Here is a 23,380-nt window from a genome sequence, read left to right as displayed (position 1 = left end):
AAGACCAGCTAGGTATTCCAATGCCTTGCAAAGAAGGGACTCTATTGGTAAATGGTTCTACAAAGTATTGACTCAGTGGTGTGTATATTTATATAAATGAGATATTTCTGTATTTCATTATCAATACATTTGCTAACATTTCTAAAAACACGTTTTCACTCAGTATGGGGTATGGTAAGTAGGTGGGTAAGAAAAAAATCATATTTAATCCATGTTGAATTCAGGCAGTAACACAACAAAATGTGGAATAAGTCAACTGGTACGAATACTTTCTGAAGGGTAGGTATTAGTCTTTCAGGAATTAAGTCAATGACATGATTATACAACCAGTAACAGAGTCTATTTAATGAGTCAGATTAGGCGAGAGGGAAATCATCAGAATGAGTTCTCGCCTGTTACCCAGGATCTAGCAGTTATCAGGTTGGCGCTGATACATTCTGACACAGGTAGACTTCATATGGTGCACACAAACACAGCTGACTCTGTCCTAACATGCCTCTCTGTGTTTTGAGAAAGCAATGGACAGACAGACAGACATTCTTTGCTGCTGTGAATGTTCGATCTGCTGCTGTCTGCCAGATCCTACAGACTTTTAACCTCCTAAATGTAATGTCCCCATATTTGGGGACTTTATTAGATTGTTTTATTCAATTCAGTCTGCTATGAGAACGGTAGCCCCTATCTGCAAAAGCAGGGTGTCTGCGGAAAGCTGAGTATCTTGGCTATTGATGTATGCCTTAAAACCTTTGGTGTGACTTACTACCATATTTGCATATTTGGCCATATGAATATATAAGAGCAGGCCGAGCCGAGGACCTCATTTCAAGATGGCTACAACCTAAATTCCATTTAGATTTCTGGAGAGTAAACAAAATAAAGACGGAACACGTCGATTCACACCGAAAGCCAGGACTCTACAGATCATGATGATGCCTTATTTGTCTGCCTGACCTACTGTTATTGATCACCAGCCACAAGAGTGAAAATGTTTATTTTACACGTTTTCACCAAACAGCAAAAAAAAATATTCCACCTTTATTTAAACCAGGTAGGCCAGTTGAGAACAAGTTCTCATTCACAACTGCGACCTGGCCAAGAAAAAGCAAAGCAATTCGACACAAACAACAACACAGAGTTACACATGGAATAAACAAACATACAGTCAATAATACAGTAGAAAAAGTCTATATACAGTGTGTGCAAATGGCGTGAGGTGGTAAGGCAATAAATAGGCCATAGTGGCGAAGTAATTACAATTTAGTAAATTAACACTGGAGTGATAGATGTGCAGATGATGATGTGGAAGTGCTAGTGGCAAAAGAGTCGATAGGATGGGCTATTTACAGATGGGCTGTGCACAGCTGCAACGATCGGTAAGCTGCACAGATAGCTGATGTTTACAGTTAGTGAGAAAGATATAAGTCTCCAACTTCAGCGATTTTTGAAATTCATTCCAGTCATTGGCAGCAGAGAACTGGAAGGAAAGGTGGCCAAAGGAGGTGTTGGCTTTGGGGATGACCAGTGACCAATACCTGCTGGAGCACGTGCTACGGGTGGGTGTTGTTATGGTGACCAGTGAGCTGAGATAAGGCGGAGCTTTACCTAGCAAAGACTTATAGATGACCTGGAGCCAGTGGGTTTGGCGACGAATATGTAGCGAGGACCAGCCGACGAGAGCATACAGGTCGCAGTGGTGGGTGGTATATGGGGCTTTGGTGACAAAACGGATGGCACTGTGATAGACTGCATCCAGTTTTCTGAGTAGAGTGTTGGAGGCTATTTTGTAAATGACATCGCCGAAGTCAAAGATCGGTAGGATAGTCAGTTTTACGAGGGTATGTTTGGCAGCGTGAGTGAAGGAGGCTTTGTTGCGAAATAGGAAGCCGACTCTAGATTTAATTTTGGATTGGAGATGTTTAATATGAGTCTGGAAGGAGAGTTCACAGTCTAACCAGACACCTAGGTATTTGTAGTTGTCCACATATTCTAAGTCAGAACCGTCCAGAGTAGTGATGCTAGTCAGGCGGGCGGGTGCGGGCAGCGATCGGTTGAAAAGCATGCATTTAGTTTTACTAGCGTTTAAGAGCAGTTTGAGATCTTACAAGGTAAGCTTACATTTGGTCTGTGTTTGAGCTATAGCTACATGGAGATTATACAATTAATCCTTAGGTTGGTATGAACAAATCTAGCCTATTACCAATGTTATCTGATGATGTATAACTTAATGGCAACATCGAACATCCCCCAAGTGACCATATCTTTGCGCATCAAAAATATGACGTTGCCCACTTACCGTAGGCATCCATTACACAGGGGATTGGCTACTATGGCACCTTGACAGTCTTGTAGCCAATGAGATAAGCTTTCCAGGGATATGCAGTTGACTTGGGTGGGACAAAGCAAGGCCTAGAACCTTTAATGCAAACTATTGCTGCCTGACTCAGAGACGAGACGCACCGAGCACGCTACATTGTAAGCATATTTCATTGCTTTAGCATAAAAGATTGCTTCTCAAGGGGGGAAAATAATAGTAAAACTAAGAATATTGAACAGGAAGCTAAAAAAAAGGCAGCTATGATTAAGTATACTGACATAGAAGCTTTGAATACAATACTGGTTCGGAAAAGGGGAGCGATTTGGGAGAACTAGTATTTTGACACGGCCGATGAAGAATGCTTTCTAGAAGGTTTGGATCAACTTTTAGATCTGTAAGTAAATTATTTTCATGACTTTATATTAGCTAATTTGCGATATTAAGTTTTTTGGGCTTTGGATTTAGTTTACATAGAATTTATTTGTTACGTTGGCCTACGTTTTATAATTCCAAAGTAGTTTTTAATTTTTAAATGTTTTTTTATTTCACCTTTATTTAACCAGGTAAGCTAGTTGAGAACAAGTTCTCATTTACAACTGCGACCTGGCCAGTTATTGTCAATGTTTCAAATTAGTTCATTGTTTGCTGTTCTAAGTTTCACCCTTGTAACTTTGGAGAGGCCACTAAACTCTCATAGCCATTGTTTATTTGTGGTTCTCACCTCTGCCTTTGTCTCCAAGGTGCTACTGTTTGCATTGTGTGTGTGTGCTTCACACCTATGTGAGTCACTGTACAGATAAAGTTTAGGCTTGGTGTTTTTACATTACAGTAATGTTGTTTTGTAAATTTAGTCAACTGTAATTCTGTGTGTCTTACAACAATATGTCCCTTTATTTTATTCACCACAGAGCGGAGGATGTAGAGGATTTGGATGATGACATTTGGGAGCCACCCCTCTCCAGTAAGCGCCCCCGCCGCCGATCAAGGTCTTCACCCCCCCGCTGCTATGTCAATCACCCCGTCTGATGATTCTACATCCACTTTCATAGACCTCTTCAAAAAGAAAATAGGGTCTGTGGCACCATTCGTCCTAACAGAATCAGCTTTTTGTGAAATGGAAGGACACTAGAGAAGTAACCATGCTCACCACACAGCATAAGGCATTCAATAACAACAATGTCTGTCAAGGACAGTGAAAAGGGAAGAATGTCCCCATTCCTGTTTCTGTGAAGGCCTACAATGCCAGCATGGGGGGTGTCAACCTATATGAGGCTCCTACCAGCTCCCCTCCACTTTGTGGACAGTAAAATGCAGTAAAATGCTTTCTTTCTCCACAAGCAGATGGCCAAAGCAAAAGGTCAAACCCCTCTCTACCAGTTGGCCTTCCAAGTGCAGCTGGTGTTGGAAACTGCTAAATTGGGGGCCCAAAGCAACCTCACAACCATCACAAGACCCCCCACTCAAGGTGAGTGCCACTATCCAACACACATGCCAAAAGACAAAGGGAAGCAGTGCAAGCATTGCACAAAACACAGGGGGGGGGGGGGGGGGGGGATGAAATGAAATGAAACGGTGAACGTTACATCTAACCTTCTACACCTGGGATGTAAAACTAACACCATTTGTAAATAGTTTCGCTTATTTCTATTTTTGCACCTTTTATAGTGAAGGACACGTGTGTCACCAAGTTTGTGTACAAGACATTTTATTTTTTATGCACAGCACCAGTCAAAAGTTTGGACACACCTACTCATTCAAGGGTTTTTCTTTATTTTCTACATTGTAGAATAATAGTGAAGACATCAAAACTATAAAATAACATCAACAAAATCCAAATATATTGTATATTTGAGAATCTTCAAAGTAGCCACCCTTTGCCTTGATGATAGCTTTGCACACTCTTAGCATTCTCCCAACCAGCTTCAACTTGAATGTTTTTCCAACAGTCTTGAAGGAGTTCCCACATACAGTGGGGCAAAAAAGTATTTAGTCAGCCACCAATTGTGCAAGTTCTCCCACTTAAAAAGATGAGAGAGGCCTGTAATTTTCATCATAGGTACACTTCAACTATGACAGACAAAATTAGAAAATAAAATCCAGAAAATCACACTGTAGGATTTTTAATGAATTTATTTGCAAATTATGGTGGAAAACAAGTATTTGGTCACCTACAAACAAGCAAGATTTCTGGCTCTCACAGACCTGTAACTTCTTCTTTAAGAGGCCCTCTGTCCTCCACTCGTTACCTGTATTAATGGCACCTGTTTGAACTTGTTATCAGTATAAAAGACACCTGTCCACAACCTCAAACAGTCACACTCCAAACTCCACTATGGCCAAGACCAAAAAGTTGTCAAAGGACACCAGAAACAAAATTGTAGACCTGCACCAGGCTGGGAAGACTGAATTTGCAATAGGTAAGCAGCTTGGTTTGAAGAAATCAACTGTGGGAGCAATTATTAGGAAATGGAAGACATACAAGACCACTGATAATCTCCCTCGATCTGGGGCTCCACGCAAGATCTCACCCCGTGGGGTCAAAATGATCACAACAATGGTGAGCAAAAATCCTAGAACCACACGAGGGGACCTAGTGAATGACCTGCAGAGAGCTGGGACCAAAGTAACAAAGCCTACCATCAGTAACACACTACGCTGCCAGGGACTCAAATCCTGCAGTGCCAGACATGTCCCCCTGCTTAAGCCAGTACATGTCCAGGCCCGTCTGAAGTTTGCTAGAGAGCATTTGGATGATCCAGAAGAAGATTGGGAGAATGTCATATGGTCAGATGAAACCAAAATAGAACATTTTGGTAAAAACTCAATTTGTCGTGTTTGGAGGACAAAGAATGCTGAGTTGCATCCAAAGAACACCATACCTACTGTGAAGCATGGGGGTGGAAACATCATGCTTTGGGGCTGTTTTTCTGCAAAGGGACCAGGATGACTGATCCGTGTAAAGGAAAGAATGAATGGGGCCATGTATCGTGAGATTGTGAGTGAAAACCTCCTTCCATCAGCAAGGGCATTGAAGATGAAACGTGGCTGGGTCTTTCAGCATGACAATGATCCCAAACACACCGCCCGGGCAACGAAGGAGTGGCTTCGTTAGAAGCATTTCAAGGTCCTGGAGTGGCCTAGCCAGTCTCCAGATCTCAACCCCATAGAAAATCTTTGGAGGGAGTTGAAAGTCCGTGTTGCCCAGCAACAGCCCCAAAACATCACTGCTTTAGAGGAGATCTGCATGGAGGAATGGGCCAAAATACCAGCAACAGTGTGTGAAAACCTTGTGAAGACTTACAGAAAACGTTTGACCTCTGTCATTGCCAACAAAGGGTATATAACAAAGTATTGAGATAAACTTTTGTTATTGACCAAATACTTATTTTCCACCATAATTTGCAAATAAATTCATAAAAAATCCTACAATGTGATTTTCTGGATTGTATTTCCTCATTTTGTCTGTCATAGTTGAAGTGTACCTATGATGAAAATTACAGGCCTCTCTCATCTTTTTAAGTGGGAGAACTTGCACAATTGGTGGCTGACTAAATACTTTTTTGCCCCACTGTATGATTCTCAATCAGAGACAACTAACGACACCTCCCTCTAATTGAGAACCATACTAGGCCAAAACAGAAACCAAACATAGAAACACAAAACATTGACTGCCCACCCCAACTCACGCCCTGACCATACTAAATAAAGACAAAACAAAGGAAATAAAGATCAGAACGTGACAGTACCCCCCCCCCCCTCCCTCCCCAAAGGAGCGGACTCCGGCCGCAAAACCTGAACCTATAGGGGAGGGTCTGGGTGGGCGTCTGTCCGTGGTGGCGGTTCTGGCGAGGGACGTGGACCCCACTTCACCAAAGGTCTAGTGCGCCTCTTCGCCCGCCTCCGTGGCCTCTTTAAAGCGCCGACCCTCGCCACCGACCTTGGACTAGGAACCCTAGACATGGGTCCCGAATGGACGGAGAATTGGCAGCGCTGGACAGGCGGGAGACTCCGGCAGCGCCGGAGTGAAGGACGACTCCGGCAGCTCCAGAGTGAAAGGCGGCTCCGGCAGCTCCTGGTTGGCTGGCGGCTCTGGCAGCTCCTGGCTGGCTGGCGGCTCTGGCAGCTCCTGGCTGGCGGCTCTGGCAGGTCCTGGCTGTCTGATGGCTCTGGCAGGTCCTGGCTGGATGGTGGCTCTGGCAGGTCCTGGCTGGCTGGCGGCTCCTGGCTGGCTGGCGGCCCTGGCAGCTCCTGGCTGGCTGGCGGCTCTGGCAGGTCCTGGCTGGCAGCTCTGGCAGGTCCTGGCTGGCTGGCTGCTCTGGCAGCTCCTGGCTGACTGACGGCTCAGGACAGAAGGGAGACTCTGGCAGCTCAGGACAGACGGGCGACTCTGGCAGCTCAGGACAGACGGGAGACTCTGGCAGCTCAGGACAGACGGGAGACTCTGGCAGCTCAGGACAGACGGGAGACTCTGGCAGCTCAGGACAGACGGGAGACTCTGGCAGCTCAGGACAGACGGGAGACTCTGGCAGCTCAGGACAGACGGGAGACTCTGGCAGCTCAGGACAGACGGGAGACTCTGGCAGCTCAGGACAGACGGGAGACTCTGGCAGCTCAGGACAGACGGGAGACTCTGGCAGCTCAGGACAGACGGGAGACTCTGGCAGCTCAGGACAGACGGGAGACTCTGGCAGCTCAGGACAGACGGGAGACTCTGGCAGCTCAGGACAGACGGGAGACTCTGGCAGCTCAGGACAGACGGGAGACTCTGGCAGCGCTGGACAGACGGGAGACTCTGGCAGCGCTGGACAGACGGGAGACTCTGGCAGCGCTGGACAGACGGGAGACTCTGGCAGCGCTGGACAGACGGGAGACTCTGGCAGCGCTGGACAGACGGGAGACTCTGGCAGCGCTGGACAGACGGGAGACTCTGGCAGCGCTGGACAGACGGGAGACTCTGGCAGCGCTGGAGACCCTGTAGGCAGAAGACAGAGAGACAGCCTGGTGCGGGGGGCTGCCACCGGAGGGCTGGAGTGTGGAGGTGGCACTGGATAGACCGGACCGTGCAGGCGCACTGGAGCTCTTGAGTACCGAGCCTGCCCAACCTTACCGGATTGAATTCTCCCCGTAGCCCGACCAGTGCGGCGAGGTGGAATAGGACGCACTGGGCTGTGCTGGCGAACCGGGGACACCATGCGTAAGGCTGGTGCCATGTATGCCGGCCCGAGGAGACGCACTGGAGACCAGATGCGTAAAGCCGGCTTCATGGCACCTGACTCGATGCCCACTCTAGCCCGGCCGATACGAGGAGCTGGAATGTACCGCACCGGGCTATGCACACGCACTGGGGAAACTGTGCGCTCCACCGCATAACACGGTGTCTGCCCGGTCCCTCTCTCTCTCCGGTAAGCACAGGAAGTTGGCGCAGGTCTCCTACTTGGCTTCGCCACACTCCCTGTGTGCCCCCCCCAAGACATTTTTGGGGCTGACTCTCGGGCTTCCAACCGCGCCGCCGTGCTGCCTCCTCATACCAGCGCCTCTCTGCCTTCGCTGCCTCCAGCTCTGCTTTGAGGCGGCGATATTCCCCTGGCTGTGCCCTCTCCCATCTAGAATTTCCTCCCAAGTCCATGAGTCCTGTGTCTTCGGCCGCTGTTGCCCATTACCACGCCGCTTGGTCCTCTGTTGGTGGGTGTTTCTGTAACGGCAGATTTCTTTCTCATCTGAAGAGGAGTAAGGATCGGACCAAGATGCGGCGTGGTAAATGTTCATGGCGATTTTAATAAGAAAAGCACTGAACACTATGAAATACAAAACAATAAACGATAACGTGAAATGAACCAAACCGAAACAGTACCGTGTGGCGAAAAACACTCACACGGAAACAAACACCCACAATCCAACAGTGAAACCCAGGCTACCTAAGTATGATTCTCAATCAGAGACAACTAACGACACCTGCCTCTGATTGAGAACCATACTAGGCCGAAACAGAAACCTTACATAGAAACACAAAACATAGACTGCCCACCCCAACTCACGCCCTGACCATACTAAATAAAGACAAAACAAAGGAAATAAAGGTCAGAACGTGACACATTCAGTATTGTTGCAATTGTCATTATTACAAATATATATATAAAAATTGGCCAATTAATCGGTATCGGCTTTTTTTTGGTCCTCCAATAATCGGTATCGGCGTTGGGAAAATCATAATCGGTCGACCTCTACTGTGTGAGAGAATTTATGAGTCCAGGTCTAAGCTTGTGGCCCACTGAGTTTTACACAACACTTGGCCTCTGGTGAAACTAGGAACAAACATTCAACAGTGCCCTCTTACGATGAAGAAGACTTCTCTTACGAGGTAGGCAGGTAGATATGAGCCTGTGTAATAGATATACCTGCAGATGTCTGGTCTGCCTCGTTCCAGTCCATTTCATCTTCAGACACTACAGGCCATGACAATCCCTCAGGTTTTAACATGTCAGCACACATGCATGCCGTGAATAAACACATTCAACTACACACACACCCCTAATGACTTGAGCTCACACAAATTTCAGAATTAGTAGCCAGACACAGTAAATGTGATAATCACAGTAATTACATCAATTAAAGCCAGAGATCCTGTGTAACAGACCAGAGTACTTCCCTGTCGTTCTCTAATTAAAAACACTTAAAGGTCAGGAGTGTTCCCCACATCCCTGCCAGGCAGCACCACAGCAAAGGGCTTAGCTAGTGATAAGCACCAGATAAAAGCCCATTAAAAAGAATGCAGGAGAACGAAGGAGAATGTGAAAAATTCAGTCAGACTTGCTAGGGCACGCACATTTCAGCAAGGCGCAGCTATACAGGTCACACAATCACTCAGGAGCTCAACATTTACATTACTAGACCAGCAGGGAGAACTTTCCAGACTGTCAGGAGACACTATGCCCTCAAGGACAAGTGTTAAGCTTCCATGCTTTACAGATGTCCTATGGCAAGCTGTTTAAGAAAAACATTCAGGAAAATAAATACTTCATTATTAGTAAAACTAAAACAAACACTGCTTGATCATAATTGAATGTATTACGTTTATTGTAGGTCTATGTGTAGTACAACACAGATATGTAATACAACGTGGTAGATACCCTAGACCTCCGTTTAAGTGTATCTAAGACAAGCAGAATAAACTGATCTGGGACCATTACTCCTCCATGCACAATGCCTGCAGAAGTCAGTATTCTCAGTAACCTGCAACGGGTGTAGAAGCAGCAGCACAGTGGGAATGCTGGGTGGCGAGGTTCCACTGGGCAGGTCTCTCTCTGTGTGCACATGTACATGCTGCTTATCCCTCCCTAACTCATGCCTTGAGGGCATGAAAAAAACTGTGCGTTCTGTGAAGGAAAAACAATTACCCCAGTAACCACCTCGACTTTAAGTGACCATTTTGTCAGAGTGGGATTGACATAAACTAAAGCTGCATTGCTCTATTTCTATAGCATGCCATGCATGAAGTCGTGCATAAAAATATGTATATCTTTTTAGATTAAAGTACCACCACAATGTCCACTGAAGACTCACAACTTCCTATAATGCAATCATCATGAAACTAGTTTGTGGACTGGAGTTTTAAATACATTTCCTGCCGTGACAGTAGTGTGTGAGAAGAAAGTGTAACGTATCTGTGTAACATTACAATAAATGCTGTATGATTTCATAAATAATAACGGTTGTTGAACGCCACGAGGCTTGGCCAGGTAATGATTAAACTAAGCATTAGACTCAATGATTGATGAAATCCAACCCCAACACATCATACAGATAGGACTAGAGGGCATGCATGCTGGCACTGTATAGACACAATCTGATCTCCTCAAAATCAGGGTGTGCTGACAAATATTCCCAAATATTCAAATGTAAATGTTATTACATGCTTCGCCATACTATATTATTAGGATTTTTATTAGCTACTGCTAACGCAGAAACTATTCTTCTTGGGGTCCACAGTCCATACAAAACATAAAACACAACACAATACAGAACATTAAAAGACAAGAACAGCTCAAGGACAGAACTACATACATTTAAAATAAGAATAAAAGCTTTCATACACTTATGCCTTAACATTCCGTGTATCATGTACTCAATCATCATCAACATTAACGGCTACACTGCAGCCATTCTTTTTTCCCCCACACATTTTTCCTGTACATTCTCTACTGATACAATTGCTTTCTCTAAACCGGCCTGCAAATGATTATATCACAATTCCAGTGTTCAGTGAGTCACACGGTACAATAACAGCGACAATCCTGGTTCTTGGTCCTTGTACCTTCAACAGTCTGAAACCAATTCTATTAACAGACATGAACGTTGAGTCTAATACCGAGTTCAAAACAACTGGGAAGTTGGAAATCTCCTGCTTCGGGCATCAGTGCTTTCAAGAAAACTGGGAACCTTGAAAAAATTTAAATAAAAAAGAGCTCCGACTGGGGAAATACATTTTGAATATTCATCCAACTCGGAATTCTAGATTGAGAACTCAAGCCTCTTTCTAGAGCTCCGACTTTCCGACCTGAAGATCACCGACTGTCACGGCCATTGTTGAAGGAAGTGGACCAAAGTGCAGCGTGGTGAGCATACATTACTTTTTATTTTTAAATGTCGTCACCAAAAACAATAAACAATACAAAACAACCGCGAAGCTTAAGGGCTATGTGCCGCAACCAAAGTTAACTACCCACCAAGACAGGTGGGAAAAGGGCTGCCTAAGTATGGTTCCCAATCAGAGACAACGATAGACAGCTGTCCCTGATTGAGAACCATACCCGGCCAAAACAAAGAAATACAAAACATAGAAAAATGAACATAGAATGCCCACCCAAATCACACCCTGACCAAACCAAAATAGAGACATAAAAAGCTGTCTAAGGTCAGGGCGTGACACCGACGTCATGATTCAATCAAATTTTTTTCCTGAGTTCCCAGTTGTCTTGCCAGCACCATAACATAGCAAGTCTAAGATCCTCAACTTCGCACAAACAGACACTGCCAGAATAATTTATTTACCATCCGTGTCCTTGGTCCTTCCATCTGATGTCAATACTATGCATAATCATGTGATGCATAGATGCTATTGAATGTAAACAACACATGAAAACAAAAACAAAACAATATGTTCTGAATTTTGCAAAACAAATATGTTGCAAATTTCAATATGTTGTGGCTAATGTTAGCTAAGTGGCTAATACTAACATTAGCTTGAGGTTAGGGGTTAAATTTAGGGTTAAGGAATAAGGGTTAAGGTTAGAAGGTTATAGTTAGCTAATGTGCTAAGCAGTTGCAAAGTAGCTAAAAAGTAGTAAGTAGTTGCAAAGTTGCTAACTAGATAAAATGCTAAAGTTGTCCGTGTTGAGATTCAAACACGCACCCTTTGGGATACGCCCGACCAACCACCTTACTTACTTCTATCTTATGCAACCATACCAAACATAACATCATACAAATTTGAGTGTCCCGGATTTAAATGTACTAGTCTATGAGACCAGGCTGTACAAGCGACAGACTGTGCTTGACCTGTTGCAGAGAAAATAATGGATACCTCCAGCTCAATGTCCAAAGGATTTTTTTAATCTAACCTTTATTTGCCCAAGAAAGTGAGGTAACCTGCCTAATTGACTACCGCCATGTAGTACTCACGTCGTTCAGCATGAAGTGCTTTGAAAGGCTGGTCATGGCTCACAACACCATCATCCCGGAAACCCTAGACCCACTCCAATTCGCATATCGCCCCAAAAGATCCACAAATGACGCAATCACACTCCACACTGCCTTTTCCCACCTGGATAAAAGGAACACCTATGTGACAACGCTGTTCATTGACTACAGCTCAGCGTTCAACACCATAGTGCCCACAAAGCTAAGGACCCTTGAACTAAACACCTCCCTCAATCTGGACGCTGGACTTCCTGACGGGCAGCCCCCAGGTCGTAAGGGTAGGCAACAACACATCTGCCACGCTGATCCTCAAAACAGGGGCACCTCAGGTGTGTGTTCTTAGTCCCTCCTGTACTCCCTGTTCACCCACGACTGCGTGGCCAAGCATGACTCCAATACAATCATTACGTTTTCTGATGACACAACAGTAGTAGGCCTGATCACAGACAACGATGAGACAGCCTATAAGGAGGAGGTCAGGGACCTGGCAGTGTGGTGCCAGCACCACAACTGCTCCCTCAACATGAGCAAGACAAAGGAGATGATCGTGGACTACAGGAAAAGGGAGAGCCGAACACGCTCTGGTTCGCATCGATGATGCTGTAGTGGAGCGGGTCGAGAGTTGAGTTCCTTGGTGTCCACATCACCAAACTATCATGGTCCAAACACACCAAGAAAATTGTAAAGAGGGCACAACAACGCCTTTTCCCCCTTGGGAGACTGAAAAGATTTGGCATGAGTCCCCAGATCCTCAAAAAGTTATACAGCTGCACCATCGAGAGCATCCTGGTGGTATCACCGTCTGGTATGGCAACTGCTCAGCATCCAACCGTAAGGCGCAACAAAGTGTAGTGCGTACATCCCAGTACATCACTGTGGCCAAGCTTCCTGCTATCTAGGATCTATATACTAGGCAGTGTCAGAGGAAGGTCCTAAAAATTGTCAAAGACTCCAGTCACCCAAGTCATAGACTGTTCTTTCTGCTACCACACAGCAAGCTGTACCAGAGCGCCAAGCATAGGTCCAAAAGGCTAAACAGCTTCTACCCCCAAGCCATAAGACTGCTGAACAATTAATCAATTGGCCACCCAGACGATTTACATTGACCCCCCTCACTTTACCCCTACCTACATTTACAAATTACCTCGACTAACCTGTACCCCCGCACATTGACTCGGTACATAGCCTCGTTATTGTTATTTTATTGTTACTTTTTACTATAGTTAATTTATGTAAATATGTTCTTATCTCTTAACTATTTCTTTAACTGCATTGTTGGTTAAGGGCTTGTAAGTAAGCATTTCACAGTAAGGTCTACTACACCTGTTGTATTTGGCGCATGTGACAAATTTAAATTAGATTTACTTAACCAGGGTAGTCTCATTGAGATAAAAATCTATTTGTCATTAAGAGGCAAAGCTGCACTGACGCGCACGTATACGAAAGCAGGCGCCCACCACAGGAAGTTCAGTTGAACTCCTGCAGCAGTCTGGGGGCAACATAACAATGCAGAGGAGGACAGTGTGTTTGATTCTCGCCATAAACTGTGGAAAGAGAAACAGTATCCAGGCTCAAAAAACTGTTCTCCTGCTCTCCCCAGCCTTTATGGGATAACCAAGCTAATGCTTAGAGGTTTATACACCCACACATTGTGAAACTTCATGTCATGGCAAACAGTGTATTAGCGCAGCTAATCAACTTTATTTAACACAAAATTTGGTATTTATTAGGATCCCCATTATCTGGTGCAAAAGCATCAGCTACTCTTCCTGGGGTCCACATGAAACATGACATAATACAGAACATTATTAGTCAGGGACTGAAATACATGAATGTATAATGTCACACATCACCTACATACCAGTACATAAACAAATATCTAGGTCTAATACATAGTACAGTGCAAATTACAATACAAGAAAAATAAAATGACTGTGGCTCTTTACAGTCCCTTTCGTGCAGTAAGGTGTTATTTTCTCTGTTTTTTAAACTGTTTTTATTTCTAGCTTGAGTTACCTGGGGTGGCATCGTCATGGCTCCATTTAATATTGTGCGTTTCCCATCCTCTGTGTTGTACCTGGGGACTGTGAATATACCACTGGTTGCATGTCTTGTGTTGTACCTCTGGTTGCATGTCTTTTGAGTGTCCGAACTGTGTGCCAACTGCTTGAACAGACAGTTCGGTATCTTCAACACATCAACACCTCACAGAAAGATCAACAGTGACGCATGCAGTCAATTTCTCCTCAACTTTGAGCCAGGAAAGACTGACTTGCATGTTACTGACACTTTCCCACATTATTCAATAATAGATCTAAACTAGGTTAAGCATTGAGCGAGTCATTTATTCCAAAATTATTATTTTAGAAGAGATATTTAGCACCAGCCTATTGCTAGTTACCCATTCTAAACATAGAGCTCCAGTCAGTTTAAGGGTCTCAGTTATTTATTTTACTGTTACAGCCAACATGCACACTGTTGAGTCATCAGCATAGACACAGGCTTTATTCAAGGTCAATAGAAGGTCATTCGTGAAAACACAAAACAATTATGGCCCTAGCCAGCTGCCCTGCGGTACACCACATGCAACTGTATTTGCATGGGAGAGGCTTCCATGAACAAAAGGCCTGTTCTATTAGATTTAGAGTTACCTCTCAATCCATAATAGGCAGAGAACGCAAATCCATAACACCTATATTTTTTTCAGAAATAGGTTATGATCAATGACATCAAAAGCTACACTGAAGCCTAACAGCGCCCACAATCTTCTTACTATCAATTTCTTTCCGCCAATCATCAGTCATTTGAGTCAGTGCTGAGCATGTTGAGTACCCTTCCCTATATGCATGCTGAAAGTGTGCTGTTAATTTGTTTTCTGTGAAATAACTTTGTATTTGATCAAATCACCATTTTTTCCAAAAGTTTGCTTTGCATTTGTAACAGCCCGATTGGTCAGCTGTTTGAACCTTTAAAGGGTGCTCTGCTATTCTGTGGTAGTGGAATGACATTTTCCTCCCTCCATGTCTGAGGGCACACACCATCCTTTAGGCTTAAATTGAAGATGTGGCAAACAGGAGTCACAATTTATTCCGCTATCAACCTCAGTAATTTACCATCCCGGTTGTCAGTACCAGGTGGCTTTTCCCCTCTTCCACACCCACTTTGTGTAACTCAAAACTACAATGCTTGTCTTTCATTATTTGGTCCATTATGCATGAATATGAAGGCTCAGCATTTGTTGTTTGCATGTCATACCTAAGTCTGCTAATCTAGTCAACAAAAAAGTTATTAAAGACGTTGGCAATATCAAAAGGTTATGTTATGAACAATCCATCTGCCTCGAAGGATGGAGCCAAGTTTTCATTTTTGCCTAGAATTTTATTTATAGTACTTCAAAGCTTTTTTACTATCATTCTTTATATAATGTATCTTTGTTCCATAGTAGAAAATAGTTTCTTCTTCTTGTTTAGTTACGTGATTTCTCAATTTACTGTATGTTTCCCAGTCCGCAGTGTTGTCGTACTTATTTTCTATTCCCTTTGCCTCATCCCTCTCAGCCATAGTTTTTCAATTAATAATTTATCCATGGGGATTTGGCAGTTCTAACAGTCAGTTTCTTGATGGGCGCATGCCTATCAGTAAACCGGAAGAAGCAACGTCAGACCAACAAATATTTTTCACATCTTCGACATAAGAATCATTGCAAAACCTCTTGTATTATTATTTATACATCATTTTAGGGGCAGTCTTTGGAACTTTGTTCTTTCTGGATATGGCTATTATATTATGATCACTACATCCGATGGGTTTGAATAGTGTTTTAGAGCTGATTTCGGCAACATTAGTAAAGATGTGATCAATAAACATGGATGATTTAGTTCCTGTTCTGTTTTTAAATACCCTGGTAAATTGACTGATGATTTGAACCAGATTGTAGGAATTGGTTACAGCTTGAAGCATCTTTTTTTAGTGGGCAGCTTGATGACAACCAGTTAATATTTACAGTAGGTCACCCAGAAAATATACCTCTCTGTTGAGATCACATATGTTATCCAACTTTTCACACATTGTCCAAATACGGACTTTTAGCACTTGGTGGTATATAGCAATTTCCTATGACAATAGGCTTTAGGTGAGGCAGAAGAACCTGTAGCCATATTACCTCCACATTATCTGACATGAGATCCTCTTTCAGACTAAAAGGAATACGACTCTGGACATACATGGCAACACCTCCTCCATTTGCATTCTATCTGTCCGATATATTCTCGAATCATGTATAGCTACTATTGCATCATCAAAGGAATTATCTAAGTGTGTTTCAGAGATGGCTAGAACATTAATATTTTTTTATGTTAATAAGTTGTCAATTTCATTAACCTTATTTCTCAGGCTACATTTGGGCTTTTTTAAAGTGTTGGTTTCTCCTACAGCAAGTCAAAATTGTCACAAAAGGAGACATTCCTGTCTTTGCCGTTTCTCTTCGGGAACTCATTTAGGGCAGCGAGGCGGCTGTAACGTTATGAACCCCTTCTATAGTACAGCAGGGGGCCAGAGATGACAGTTCTCTTCCCTGTGCAAACAAGGGTGTTCAAGAGAATGTTGTAGTCCTTCAGTTCCTCAGATTTTCGAAAGCGAATGTCGTTAAATCCAACATGAGTGACAATAGTGCCAATATTAGAGTAGTTGGCTTGAACTGTGGGCAGGAGAGAGTTGATGTCTTGGACACGGGCGCCTGGGTGACAGTGGACCTTGGTCGGACCACAGACCGCAGCCAGGCCAAAGTCTCTCCCTATCGAGCTGTCCACGACGGTGGTTATGATGGAATCCAATGGGGAAGAAAGAGGGGGAACAAAACGGTTTGCCTTGGGCAGGAGGAGTTGTGCTTTGATTCATGCCAGCCTGACTCACCGCACATGTACCAGTAGCAGCAGATGGCGTCGGAAACTTCGGGGAGATGGAGGAGGGCCCAAGACCTTGATTCCTTTGGTCAGCAACCAGCTGAGCTGTGGATCGTGCCACTGGACGGCTGTTGGTGTACTCCCAGGATCAGAGCTGACTCCCAGGGCCAGTACGTCCGCTTCCAGTGGGGCAAAGCTGTTTAATAGCTGGATCTGATCTTCTAGGATATATGGAGGCCGACCAGACTACCTCCCACCCGACTTCCTTTGCCTTGTCAGTGTTCAGTCTCCCTCTGGCCACGGAGTTGAGCTTACCATCTGTCCAGTGGATTGGAACAGGTCAGTACCGCCTGACTCATTGACCCCTTGGCTGAAGGAGGCATTCAAAACTGACATTCTGTGTGCCTGGGCTGCATCAAAGTACTTAGAAATCACGTCTTGTTTTTCCCGCAGCTGAGCTAGCAGACGGAGAATCTCCTCCCTAAGCTACTTGATGATGATACATTTGGAACAGACAAAGAATTTAAGTTAATTTATCAGTTTTACCTTATTTTCCTCCTCTTGCGCAGATATCATCTCGCACCTAGCCTATTTGAGCCCAGACGTAGACACATAACACTGGTGTTTTGACTCTAGCACTGCTAGCGTTATCTTGCTCTGGTAGCATGATGGTTAACTGCCAACTATTGTGTTTTTTTTTTTGCAGGAACCCGGTATACGAACAAGCTAACTGCATTGCGGAATCCTTAGCTATCAGAACTTCTAATGGTTAACCTCTCTAGGGTATGTGGGATGCTAGCGTCCCACCTGGCCAACATCCGGTAAAATTGCAGAGTGCCAAATTCAAAAAACAGGAATACACATAATAAGCATTCATAAAATATACAAGTGCTATACATCGGCTTAAAAATGTACTTCTTGTTAATCCAGCCGCTGTGTCAGATTTCAAAAAGGCTTTACGGCGAAAGCATACCATGCGATTATCTGAGGACAGCGCCCCATGTAAAAAAAGCATACAAACATTTACCAGCCAAGTAGAGGAGTCACTAAAGTCAGAAATAGCGATAAAATTAATCACTTACCTTTGATGATCTTCATATGGTTGCACTCACAAGACTCCCAGTTACACAGTAAATGTTCATTTTGTTTGATAAAGTCCCTCTTTATGTCTGTATCTCTGGATTGTTGGCACGTTTTGTTCAGTAATCCAATGGCTCCAATGCGGTCACAGCAGACAGACGAATACATACTAAAAGTACCAGTAAAGTTCATCAAAACATGTCAAACGATACATATAATTAACCCTCAGGTTGTTTATTGTCTTTATAATCAATTATATTTCAACCGCAAAATACCATTTTCAATAGAATGGAAAAATAACAATCAGGTCTGCAAAATTCCCCTGTCTTCTGACCAAAATGGCTGTTTACTCATCATTTTTCAAAATAAAAGCCTGAAACCATGTCTAAAGACTGTTGACATCTAGTGGAAGCCATAGGAACTGCAATCTGATTCCTAACCCATTGGATTTTCTATAGGCATTGAGTTGAAAAACAGCCACATGAAAACAATTCCACTTCCTGGATGGATTTTTCTCAGGTTCTGCCTGCCATATCAGTTATGTTATACTCACGGACATTATTTTAACAGTTTGGAAACTTTAGAGTGTTTTCTATCCAAAATTAAGTATATCCTAGCTTCTGGGTCCGAGTAACAGGCAGTTTACTTTGGGCGCACTTTTCATCCGGAGGTGAAAATACTGCCCCCTAACCAAGAGAGGTTAAAGATGTTGTTATGATTAAAAACTATTTAATTAAAACTATTTCATAAAAACAACAGACTGAGTGTAGACATTGAAAGTCATAAATTAAATACTGTACAGAATTCCTCTGTAAAATTATAATACTGCAGGGCATGGCCGTGGTGTGGTGAAATCTGTGCAATCTTTAGAAGGACAAATCGCTGAGAACATTTGACCTTCCCTCTTTTTCTTAAACAAACACACACACCGCACTCACACACACGTACAAAGGAACACCATTGCCTGGGCTCTAAGGAAAAGTGTGTATAGTGCTGAGGAATGCATGGAATCTCTATAAAGTCTACAGATCAAAAGTCTACAGATCAAGAACCCAGGTGACCTTCTACAGGTGCCAAGTTTACAGCAGCACCATATAACTCTGGCATCTCCTCAGTCTCCTTATGCCCCTCTCACTCAGCTTAGTGTGAGCCTGCGGAAGTCCCACTGTAGAGAACACAGGATATGAGAGACTACAGCAGCATTAGGCTGGCTAACAGCTTGGCTTGACTAGGTTACTTACAGGATCAACTGGGCCAAAAGCACTGCAGGCAAATAACACACTGTAGGAGTGCTGAGACACACGCAGGTGAAGCATACAGGGCACACAGGTAAATCACACAGCCAGCAACCACCCAATGGGTCAGTAGCCTATGTAATTATGTGTCCTAGGCCCATGTGAGTCATTGTCCTGGTTATCGCAGGTCGTCACGGGAGGATGTGTCAACACAGTTACGGGTCCAGGAGCATACCGTTATCTCTGCTAGCTACTGTGCACTCAAACATGATGTCTGGGTCAAACTCCATGGTCCATTTTTACCAATACATTCCCACCAAGAGCAAAGGTGGGGTAAACACTCTTCTGAGGGGGTTGCACTGGACGAAGGATTTGTTTAACAAAAGACATCCTAAATTTCTCACCGAAAGTTCTGAACAAGAGGCCATATGCCCGTGACAACCTAAAAAAAATTCTAAACCAACCATCGTAGATCCCCTCTCATTCCCCATCCATTGAGGATATTGTTTCAAGACACACATCAACTGTCTGTCAGACTGAGGTTTATAATATTAGCATTGTTTGGACACACCAACACGCACAATCCCCAGCCAGACACTGATCTCTGATAGAAACCTATTTCATCTCATTCATAGTAGGGTGAGGAGGGAGGGATCTATGTGAAGGGAGGTTGGGTCATAAGAAACAGAACCCCTTGTTCCTACTTACTGTAACTGTTCTGGCTGGGGCTTTAATTAACTAGGCGCATACCAACAGCAGCCCTCTGCCCAGGCCAGGCTGAGGTGGGGTGGGTGATGGGCCCCATCCTCTCTGGTATCACTGTGAATCACCATCAGAATGAGCTGGCATTCATTTTAATATGGTTAACCTGCAGGAATTTATTGTGAGCTTTTCCAGGAGCATTTCAGTATCTGATGCCTGGTACTATGCCTCTGGATGTTTTCTCATAGAATCGTCAGTTGCTTTCTTATTTGAGCCAGTCACGCTGTTGGTAAAAGCAGACTGCCTTTTGGAGTGACTTGCCAGCGCAAACACAGAACACACCACGTGTTCATGGCTGAGGGCTCAATGCCTTGGCTTGCAAAATAACATCTGGAATATAATGAATATAGAATAATGAATACTTCCTAGTTTATGATGATATATATAACCTGAAGGGAAGCTTTGTGGCCTACCTCTCATTACGGCTGCATCAGTGGGTAAGCCACTCACACCCATACTGAATCAATTAAGTGTTTCAAAAGGTGAGTAAATGTATCAAATTCACTTCTAATTCTCCTTCACCAGACAGGTAAACATTATATCACATTTCCAGGTGTTACAGTTGTACACCATTGGAGAGCAGTCCATTCAATTAGTAGCCCCACCTACTGGTAAACCCAAATGGGAACACTATGCGCACTCTGAACTGGATTCAAAGAGATATGAGGGAAAACTGAGGAAAATCTTTCAGGGGAGGCCTGTGCCCTGCTATGCACAATGTGGGAGGTAGCCCGTGCTGACCTTGGCAGGGGAGAAATACCTTATCTCCCCCGCTCACAGTTTACATTCTCTCACAGAACTCTTAGCAGATATAATGGTAATATTGTCAAAACTCTGCTTTTAACAACCAGCAGAATTGGTTAAAAAAAATAAGGTTATGTATGTCAACATATTAGGCGATAATTAAGAGAAGGCAAAGTGATCATGTCTGGCGAAAATTATATCAAATGTTTTACCATTGCAACATTTGATGTACAGTCACATTCACTGTGGTTGTCTGAACCGTGTTATAGAGTTCACACCTGCCGATGCCTCATTGCGATTGGTTATTCCCCATCATTTGCAACGTTAATGAGCATCACCACTATCTTTCCTTTGTGGTACCTCAAACTGTCGTGATTACCAGCTCAGATAAACTTTTATGAGTTGATTTTACTCCTGGCTCAGAGTTTGTCTCGGCAGTGTCTTAACATCCTAATATAACCTACTCTGAGCTGGGAGTTTTTTTTGTCTTAAAACAGGTTTTAACATAATTCCTGTGACCTTTTTTGAGATGCTTTATGGATACGGGCCAAGGTCTATGGAGTAGTGTTGAGTGATTAACCAAAATGTCGGGGGGGGCTTTCGGTTAATTAAACAACTAATTAACTGAAGTCGGGTCAATTACTTGAAAACCATTTAGTTTTTTGTGAGCTTAACGCGACATTTCTCTAGAGAGAAATCAAATGATTCACAATACATTTTTTGTCAAGTACTATGTGGGACGCTGGGCTGATTAGAAGTTGTAGTTGTAGGCCAAGGTGGGTACACACATACCATTTGAGTTATTTTCAACCTAAAATATATGAGACCTCATGAGAGAGGAAATTTACACAACGACGAGAGGGATAGAGACAGCTCGTGAGGTAGCTCTACCCAATTGATAGTTGTGGTAGTTGGCAATAAGCAGTCTTGAAAGTATGCCTCATCTACTTTGAAGAACTAGTAAAATAATTGTCAGCCAGCTAGCTACTAGTTTAGCTATATAGGATGACTTGTTCAATGGGGAGCACATAAATAACATTACAGCCAGTCTGGCTGGCTGCTACTGCATGAGCAGGAGATGATGACTAAGGAATGGACAAATAATAAAGACATCTAATAAAAACTAAGTAATATACACAATTTAAATATTTTCTTAAAGTAAACTAAGAAATGTGAATCAATTATTGTTGATATGTGATAAGCACAGTGGTAGAAAAAGTACTCAATTGTCATACTTGAGTTAAAGTAAAGATACCTTAATTGAAAGTTACTCAAGTAAAAGTCACCTAGTAAAATACTACTTGAGTAAAAGTCTAAAAGTATTTGGTTCTAAATATACTTAAGTATCAAAAGTAAAAGTAGAAGTATAAATCATTTAAAATTCCTTCTATTAAGCAAAGCAGATGGCACCATTTTCTTGTTTTTAAAATGTATGGATGGTCAGGGGCGCACTCCCACACTCAGACATGATTTACAAAAGATGCATTTTGTGTTTAGTGAGTCCGCCAGATCAGAGAGAAGGGATGACAATGTGCTGTATTGATAAGTGTGTGAAATGGTACATTTTCCTGTCCTGCTAAGCATTCAAAATGTAACGAGTACTTTTGGGTGTCAGGTAAAATGTATGGAGTAAAAAGTACATTATTTTCTTTAAGAATGTAGTGAAGTAAAAGTAAAAGTTGTCAAATATAAATAGTAGATTATAGATACCCCCAAAAATTACTTAAGTAAAATTACTTTAATGTACAACTTAAGTACTTTATGCCACTGGATAAGCAGTAATGTATATTCACTACCATCATGGGGCTCTTATTAATTGTTTCATTCTGTGTTACACTATTCAACACACTGTCAGTGTCAGGAAAAAGACTGATGATGGCTGAGGAAAGCTCTAAAATAATTTAAGTCATTTTTTCATAATGGATTTCATAAAAATAAAAAACATTTAAATAAACACGATTATTTTTTTCATGATCTAACCGAAGCGACCTCAAAAAGCACTAATCCCTAGGCACTATTTTGGAGCAATTAGCCAAGACTACACTAGAACCGACAGATAAACAAACATAAAACAGCTCTTACTAAACCGAGCAGTGCTATTGTGCTCTTGCAAGAGCGGAAATAAATGACAATTAACAAATGGGCTCCCAAAGAAAACAAAAGTGTTGGCCTGTGTGTGTTTGTGCTTCTGTGTTGTGCTGCTTGCATCATTTAGATTGTTGGGGTGATTTTCCAAACATTACATTTAGCAGGAATGAAAGTCAAGCTGGTACTTACAGCGACTCTTAATCATTGAAAACATCTTAACCAAAAACGTGGCAATACCACGCGATACAGTACACTGACTAAACAAGGAATTACTGATATAGTTCAACATTCTCTCATATATAGCTATGTAATTTTCAATCTCATCGCGGTGCCTCTGATTGAAGAGCATTCTATGTGAATAAGCTATTAATTTCTCTATGTCTAAATGTGTGTATATTTCTTTGTCTTAACTTGTGTAAGTTTCTCTATGTCTAAACGTACATTTCTGTATGTCTTAACATATGTATATTTCTGTATGACCAAACGTAAGTAAGTGAGCCATATTTCATCCCTTCTATGAGTCTACGTCAATGTTTGACAGTTTGGAATCTGGACCTGTC

General features: G+C 43.0%; 1 protein-coding gene across 6 annotated transcripts in view; it reads right to left on the bottom strand.

Annotated features, from left to right (window-relative positions):
* The window catches only part of LOC139375285 (NHS-like protein 3), a 50,755-nt gene that overhangs the window by 9,994 nt on the left and 17,381 nt on the right, over positions 1–23,380 (bottom strand). The window lies entirely within an intron of this gene.

The sequence above is a fragment of the Oncorhynchus clarkii genome, chromosome 19, assembly GCF_045791955.1.
Source record: "Oncorhynchus clarkii lewisi isolate Uvic-CL-2024 chromosome 19, UVic_Ocla_1.0, whole genome shotgun sequence".
NCBI classification, from domain to species: domain Eukaryota; kingdom Metazoa; phylum Chordata; class Actinopteri; order Salmoniformes; family Salmonidae; genus Oncorhynchus; species Oncorhynchus clarkii.
Note: the sequence above shows the minus strand (reverse complement) of the source record. Positions and strands in the feature narration are given on the sequence as shown.